The 6234-nt window shown below is 38.8% G+C and overlaps 1 long non-coding RNA gene across 1 annotated transcript; it reads right to left on the bottom strand.

Annotated features, from left to right (window-relative positions):
- Positions 1–629: 629 nt before the first annotated feature.
- Positions 630–4175, bottom strand: LOC107311695. The gene is made up of 3 exons (XR_001554194.2): positions 3340–4175; positions 2053–2152; positions 630–1178 (listed from the first exon to the last, which is right to left on the bottom strand). It is a non-coding gene; the product is annotated as an uncharacterized LOC107311695 (long non-coding RNA).
- Between the last annotated feature and the right edge of the window lie 2059 nt (positions 4176–6234).

Genomic DNA, 6234 nt, shown 5'->3' with positions numbered 1-6234 from the left:
GTCTCTGTCTTTCAACTGGCATTTTATAGCATAGATCTATGAAACTGTACAAGATAACCAAATGTGCACTTCAGAGCTGATCAGAAAAATAGTATCTATGAATACAGTTCTGATTTGAGGGATGAATTCAGCATGCAATTTTCTTCCTGCAGTTTCTCATTCTTAGGAGTTGTACTCTCACTGACTCTCACTCAAGTTGTGAAACAATGGTGAAACACTAATTCATATAATTAGAGAGATCTGCAACTTTATGTCTGTGAGAGAATCAATGTAATTAAAGACCAGAAAGACATGAGTTCTTGCAGATAAATGTTTCCAGCAACACAGAGAGCAATTAACACCTCATTTTGCCATTACTTTCTACTGCACATGTGATACTTCCAAGAGATATATATGACAGTACTTTTGTTTTAACTGTTGTTTACACCTTAAGATCTCTGGGACTACTTGTTTTGTTTTCATCTCAAAACCAGTTTGCTGCAGCTGACAGTTGTGCTTTTTTCTGCACTAATGACTCATGTTCCTTCTTTCTCTACTGATTTCCCTCATTTCTGACATGCAAGAGAAAGGTCACACAGGTAGAAAACAGCTCCAGTATCTGATCAAAGTTGTATTTTACATCACAACATTACTTTTACAGGAGAAATCTTGTGTAACTCTCTTTTAATTATGAATAAATAAATAAATAAATAAATAAATAAATAATGGACCCATTATATTTAAATTACTCTTATTGGTCCACATTCTATCTACTTTGAGAGATGTTGGCCACAGTTGTTTGTGTCCAAAATGCAATTTAATCATCAGCCAGTGAGAGATTGTGATCTGTATGTATTCATGGCATTTGCAAAACAGCATGAGTCTATATTGCCTCTTCTGGGAAGAAGGAAGAAAAGTTCCCCTCTGGAGATAGATGTTTCCAACAGCATCTCTCTTCTCTCCCGCCAAGTGGCCGTTTTGCATCGCTAGAGGCAGTAGGAATACAGCAGATTGCCACTCTGGGAGAACCTCTCATCTTCTCACCACTCTGCTTCAGGTAGAGGCCAAAAAGCATTCACACCAAAGGTTCATTCTCTTGAGTGTTAACATCCTTGCTCCCACAGAGGCAGGAGTAGAGGGCCTTTCACATGTGATAACAGGAGCTCTGCATTTTCTAATGCCAATATCTGAGTGAGACACTGGAGATGAAGAGTAGTGGAGGAAGAAAATGAAAAGAAATAATAGCTAGAACAGATGCACAAAAAGGTGCTTCACTGCTTCACTAAGTGTTTTACACTTTTTTGGCTTTACAGGTTAAGCAATTTTTAAAGCAGAAGTATTAGTTTGCTTTTGCATTTCATTGCCAAATCTGAAAACAGACTCATGCGAAGCATTATTGTTGCTTGCATTCATATTTGCAATTATTCTTACACTTCAAATGTAGGGAAAATCCATTATTCATATCACTGTGTTTTAGTTGGTAAAGAACCAGACTCACAGATGATTAGTGATAGTTGATGAAATGAACTTTTGTTAAAGTTCAGGGGTCTTGTGTTATATAAAATTGAATTTCTAAAATCAGTGCCTTTGATGTCTTCCCAGTAAAAATATTGCACTCACAATTAAGTACTTGGGACAAAATCCTGGGAGAAGGGGAACAGAGAAAGGGGAGGGGAGATGTGGTTTAAAGGCAATCCTCAATAGGACAACTTTAAAATATGACTATGATTTCTCAATAGCTGCTACTGACTTTCCGGTTTACATGAATTTGCCAAATGTATTTTCTTTGGGTCAGATCATACTTGTCTTGCCCACACAAGCATTCTTATTGATTACTCCTGAGAATAAAGCAACCCAAATTTTGTTTACTCTTTCTGTTTCACTAACTCCCTGAGGATCAGTTCTAAACAAACTAAGGTCCTATGTTGCAGTATCAGTTAACAAACTGAGATGCTATACTAATGCTCATGTTATCTAAACTTTTTCAAGGAAAATACTTTATTTTCCTTGGTTCTCTCAGAATGAAATAAAAAGAAAAAGATAAAGAAAAAAAAGAAAAGAAGAAATGTTTACCTGCCTGTAGAGTGGAAGCTCAGCTGTTCACAGGTCAGGCTAATCCATGTTCTTTGATTAGCTCAGCTCTAAACTGATGCTGTTTCTGCAGTTCCTGTTGCTGCCAAGATTTTGATTGGAGTTTAATATATTTTTATGCTTTCACAGAATCACAGAATCACAGAATCACAGAATCACAGAATCACAGAATTACCCGGGTTGGAAGGGACCTCAAGGATCATGTAGTTCCAACCCCCCTGCCTAGCAGGGCCACCAAACATACACATTTACTAGATCAGGTTGCCCAGGGCCCTGTCCAACCTGGTCTTGAACACCTCCAAGGACGGGGCATCCACAACCTCATTGGGCAGCCTGTTCCAGGACCTAACCACCCTTCTAGTAAAGAACTAATGCTTTCTTTTCCTTTTGTTTGATCTTTGGCCAAATATTTAATTTTCAGTTAAAAAAAGTCAGCAGAGGTCTATCTGAAGGCTAAATTTTTGAAGTGACAGCCACGAGGCTAGAATCAATTAAGGTAAAGCTACAGATTCACAGCATATAAAACATATAAAATCATTCTGCACTTATACCGCAATCAGTATACTATGTATGTATATGTACCTGTACTGCCAACGCTCTTTTCCTACCATTGTTTGAGATATTTTGCATATAGTGCTATTTTCAGATATTTCAGGCTATACTATTGAATCCCTTTTGGGTAAAGGCAGAATTTCTAGGTACAGAATGCATAGCCTTCATCTGAAACTGAACTAACAGTAAGCATGACGGATATGTTAGAGTTGTTGTCTTCAGAGAGCTGTGAGATCAGGAGAGATCTGGGCTGAGATTTCTGGCACGTAGGTGCCGTTTCCACTGCTTCTGGCAGCCTCCCTGGAAGGTGCTAGAGTGGTTTCCCACACTGATGTAAATCTTACTTTGCATGGAATTTGGACTGTCTCTCACTATATGATTTTAAGTAATGACATGAACAACCAACTTTCAGGGCAGGTTTTAAGTGATGTTAAGACATATCTTATTTTTATTTTATTTTTATTTTTTTTCAATAAACTGCTCAGTGTTTTCAGCCCTTGATAATTCTTTAAAAAACAAACAAATAATTAAACAAAACCAACCAACAAACCTGTTTCATTTTGTTTCCTACAACTATGTTGTTTTCCATTGGATTTAAAAACTAGGTAGGTATAATGCTGCATTAGTTAAGACATATTTATATATATTTTTATTTATATATTTATATTCAATGATATTCATCTCTACCTGTGATTAGATCATAACAAGTTATCTGACCTTGACTAGAACTTGCTGCTTTGCCCTTTTCTCCCTTTTCTAACCAGTAGGTCTGCAGCAGATGAGTCTGTATCTGGGAGACAGCATCTCTTCCTTGGGTGGCAGAAAGTTTCTTCATGACATCATCTGAACAGTCACACAGACATTCTCTAAACTCACAGAAGTTGTCCTTCAAAAGAAATCAGTTCAGTCCCCAGTTCTTTGCTTTGGGAGCTCATGGCAAAATAATTTTCAGACTATAAACAGAGAGCTTGACCTACTCGTCTTAGCCAGTCTGTGTAAACAGATCAGTTCATCAAAGAGGTGATGCAGGTTTCAGAAGCAAAAGGGGCACCCTCTGCATGTGTAGGACAGATACTGCCTTGCTGCTCTATTCTCCTCTGAGCTTGCGATAAACCCTTCAGGATGACTCCTCTGTCAGGTCATCCCATGCATGGTAAGGGGAGAGAAAAGGGGAATTGCTGCTCTGTGTCTATGCATCAGTAGGCACTAAGTGACTAATGGCAAAGCAGGGAGTAACCTCAGGGTACTTGGCTCTCAGCATATTCAGAGGGAAATGGTCACAGAAGATGGAAGAGGGGGAGTACCTGTTGCCAAATGACTGTGATTACAGTAGTGGCAAACATCCAGGGAAACAGAGCCTCAGTTCTGTTTTATCAGGATCCTTTGTAAATTGCTATTAAGAAGTATTTTTCAACAATCTCATTTTTATTAGCCGTTTGTGCCCATTATAGTTTTCTAGTTGCTAGTTTGTTATGGCTGTAACATAAATAAAGTTCTAAAAATGTCTCATTTGAGAAATTGCAGAGCTGGGCATGCCATTTAGACACAGATAAAAGCAGATGTAAAGGGCTTTCTTTGTAATGGGCCTATTTTATATTTAATACAACTGTCATATAAACCTATACTAGCATTTAAAATGCAGTTTCTAGGCCATAAAACAAACACCATTTCTAATATTGCTGTTGGCTTTCACCTATGGGATATGGTTCATTAAAAGCTCTTGAAGGTATTTATGTGGGACTGACATATAATTTACAATCTAAGAGCCGCCCCAGGCAACAAATGTGTTTCTCCCCCACCTTTGGAACCATTCTTCAGAAATATTAATGATTCCTGCAGCACCTCTCAGCCAGACAGGACTGGTACCATCAGTGGTGTAGTTCTGGTGGGGACTGGCACATCTCTTATAGAAGAGCTCCTTCCTCCATTAGGAACATTACACCTGAGAATGACTTTTGCATTTGGTTTTCTTTACTGAAGTTTGTAAGACAGGTCTTACCACAAAAAGAAATGTAGCTGTCTCAGGTCTCTGTGGGAAGTCTGCCTGTGCTGGACTTGTGAATTAATTTGTTTGCTTGTCTGGGTTGGGCTTAATCACCTGCTGGAGATCCACTTCTCTCTACTTCAAATCCAACCAAAATCTATTGTTTTGAAAAATCAGACAAAGTGTGAAAAATTGGGGTACTGATTTTAGTTAAATATTTTTAAATTAATTGTTAATTGTTAGCTAATTTTTTCTAAGAAACCCATTCTTACTAGGTATTTTTAACATCTTCACAACCCATGAATGCACCAAAATGGTCCCACACAGACCAGCTGACCCACAGTTGCTGAAAATCTACTGGATTTACATGAAGAGAAAAAATGAATTTTGGTTCAGAGAGCTGAAAGCCAGGCTCTAAGTATGGCATCTGCCCTAACTTTGATGACTGAGTCTTTGAGGAGATACCCACAGATTTACCTACAGTTTACAGTTGGGTTGAGCTATTCCAGTTAAAGGAACTGTGATGTGACAGGAAAAACAAACAAACAAACAGCAACAACAAAGAACAGAAGAAATTAGGACTCAAACATTTCACGTTGTGCCATGAAGATGAGTGATGACTGGGAACTCTCAGTTTTCATCTCCTGGCCTCAGTCTTCATTAAGTCTTATCACTAAATAGGAAAGTGGCAAAAAGAACTCAGTATTTTTGAAATAATAAACAATGAAAACAAAAAAAATCTCAGACAATTTGCAAATGAATCCTTAGTAGAAATACATCCTTACCTTTCCTTAACAGTCTTCAGTTTATTCAGATTCAGATATAAATCATTAAAAAATCCACTCACTTAACAACAGACATTTCACAGCAGCCTGTGTACTAAGGTCCAAGATGTTCACAGCTTCCTTAAATGCAGACAACAAACTTAAATGGCCAGAACCACCCTTGGGAGACAACTTCCTCCCCTGGCTTCAGGAGAAAGTCCATGCTGGCCAGCCTCACCAAGCACCTCTCTGAAGTGGGTGGGATGAGTCCAGATGGAGGGGCCAGTCTCTGGGATCCTCAAACACAGTGCAGCTGTGTTAGGAGGAAAAGCCTGGGCAACGTTGCCCTCAAGTCTACCAAGCATGAAGGGAGGACAAAAGGTTTTCCAGCCATACTCTCCATGCTGCCATTTAACATTCTGTCTTGGAAAGGATCTTCCAGTCCCATTTCTTTACAAGTGGTCTTTACATTTCTGAAGTTCCTGAAAGCCCCTATTCTGTTGCACCAGGTAGTGATCAGGGATTCACATAATTCTGAAGCTGTATTTGGATAGGCATCTTCATAATAAATGAAATTCTCCTGTTGCATGCACTAATGCAGACTCAAGAAAGTTAACTGTCAGTATCTTTCCAAAATCAGACTACCCTTAAGGACTGTAAATGCCCAGAAGAGAAGTGTGTGCCAAAGTCTAGGCGTATCCAGAAGTCACATTCAATTTAATGCATTATTAAGGACCTTGCACAAGAGGTCTAACACAGAGCTGCCTGGCAACCAGGAAAAATCATGTGGAAGATTGGGAGCGGTAATGACTTCCTTATGACCCATCCCCAAACAGAGTAGAGCTCTGGCACAGGAGAAAGTCT

The sequence above is a fragment of the Coturnix japonica genome, chromosome 3 (genome assembly GCF_001577835.2).
Source record: "Coturnix japonica isolate 7356 chromosome 3, Coturnix japonica 2.1, whole genome shotgun sequence".
Taxonomy (NCBI): domain Eukaryota; kingdom Metazoa; phylum Chordata; class Aves; order Galliformes; family Phasianidae; genus Coturnix; species Coturnix japonica.
This window is presented reverse-complemented; position numbering and strand designations above follow the sequence as displayed.